Raw genomic sequence first — 2,500 nt, 5'->3', positions numbered from 1 at the left:
TCCAGGGCCCAAAAACAAAAAACGCCCTTTTTTTCCCATCAGGGGGGAACACTGGCCATCAGGGGGACTGGCCCAGCAGGGGGGGGATTGTTTTTTCCTTTCCCGGGCCGATGTCCCCCTCCCGCTGACTGGTGGAATCTTGCCTAATTTAAAACTTAAACACCCGGTTTTTTCCCCTGCTGACAGCCCCTTTTGCTTCCCAATCCCCCCGGCCTTTCTACCCGTTTTCCGGGCCCCCCCGGCTAGGTCCCCCCCGACCCCTCCGACCTGATTGACCTCCCCTGCTTCTTTTCCCCTGTCCTCCCCCGCCCCGGGGTTCCCCCCGCGTTTCCCCTCTCCCCCTCAAATCTTTTTCCCCCTCCTCTCCCTTTCCTCTTAAACCCTTTGAAAAGGGAAATCCATTGGTTTTTCAAAACTTTTATTTCCATTTTCAATAAATCTTTTTTTGTTTTTGGGGGTTTTTTTCTTCCATATATATATATATATATATAAAAATTATATATATATATATATATCCTATATATATATATATTTTATATATTCGGGTGTTGTGTGTGTACATTATATATGTAATATACATATGTCGCACCACACACCCCCGCCTCACTCACTTTATACACAAAACACGCGCTGTCGCAAAAACATTTAGTCTAGCACTTAGTGCAAAATTATCCTCATTTACATGATGATCGTTATTAAATAATCCATCATACACTGCAGCCTTTAACGCTCATCAGCGAGGCGCAGTTGCTTTATAATGACTCCGCCCACCAAAAAAAAAAAAAGAAAAAAAAAGGAGGCTGATCATAGGGTAGTTAGCGTGCAATTTTGTCGACGGAAAGATGAGGTCTCTGTCTGTTTCTCCTTTCTCTCTTTCTCCTGTCTATCGGGTCACTGCTCACTGGGATGTGTGCAGGCTGATTCCCCCACATGGTCTACCTCTATCTCTATGCTGTGGATTATGGGAGTTGATATGGGACCCGGATGTGTCCGCATGATTGTAATGCAAGGTGTATTGTGTGAAAATGGGTTATACATAAACTGCAGTTAATGATGAGGTTTTGAATCTGAAAAAAACCCATTCATCTTGGGTAAAGTAAATTAGTGCAAGTATGTGTAATATCAGGATTAATAACTGAATCACACCTTAGGAGACGAGTCAAGGTCAGATAAAGGTTTGCCAGGACATGACATCATCCTCACCTCACTGGCTAGCGACTGGGGGATAATTAGGCACTTTTCGTCTTAATGAGATTCAAAATGTCTTCCTAATTAAAACAGTATATATATGGATTGATTAGCATTATTTAACATAGATGGTTGCTTTCGTATCGTACGTGGATAAAACAAATTTTAGATTATTTACCGTGCCTAATATCACATATACTCCCTTTATTATTATCATTATTATCATAATAACAATAATAATAATAATAATAATAATAATAATAATAATAATAATAATAATAATAATATAATAATAATAATAATAATAGTAATTATGATGATGATGATTATTTTATTACTATTATTATCATTATTATTGTCTTTATTATCAGTATTATTATTATTTGTTGCAATACCTACCAGTTCTGCTTATGTAAAATTTCGGACATACATTACAAGGAAGGTAAATAGACAAGAACATCAAGAACACCATTAGTAACCATTAGTAAGATTTCCTCACGTTAGGATAAGCGACACGAGACAAACACGCACAGCGTTTATTGTCGTGTTGTGGGTTAAAACAGACTAACCACTATGCTAGTGAAGTAATCCTTGCACCATTTTAAATTTGTGAAAATGATTCTTTTATTGAAGATAAACGTACCTTGTTGATCGATACTCAAGACCACTGATAACTGGAGGCAAATCATTGAACTTCATATAACCAAAGATTTGCAAGAACTGTGGCTCTGGAATTTACTAATTCCTATTTGGTTAATGCTATGAACAGTTCAATTTCACGTGAAACCACTGAATCTGGCCAGATCACGTGACTAATGATGATGATAAGGAAAAGAGGAAAAGTTTACACGCTACACAAGGCACGGCAAAGCAAGGGCGATTGAACTGCGGTGCATGGGGACGAACAGTCCATGTTAACTTCCCTTTCCTTATCATTAATAGATGCTTAGGATGAAAAAATAAGTTTTCATTTGTCTTCCTTCATGCCATATGATAAACAAGAAATTTATTATATTTAGCAGCAAATAAACAAAATTTCATGAACTCTACTCCCTTCGGAACCCATTGATGATTATGACCAGTACCAGTTATTCGCCAAATGAAGTTTTCTGTATTTTAAAAAGACACTGAAAGTTAATCCTTAGCAGCCTCATCGCTTGTGATGTACATTTTATTGCGGAACTTAATAAAATAAAATTTCAGTTTGGTACTCGGATTTATCCCATGTTATGGATCACTGCATCGGAGAGAAAACAACCTCGATGGAACTATGTACAGGTATAGAAGACTATAGAATGACAACACCTAGAAT

Source organism: Penaeus monodon, chromosome 8 (assembly GCF_015228065.2).
Source record: "Penaeus monodon isolate SGIC_2016 chromosome 8, NSTDA_Pmon_1, whole genome shotgun sequence".
In the NCBI taxonomy this organism is placed as follows: Eukaryota; Metazoa; Arthropoda; class Malacostraca; order Decapoda; family Penaeidae; genus Penaeus; species Penaeus monodon.
Note: the sequence above shows the minus strand (reverse complement) of the source record.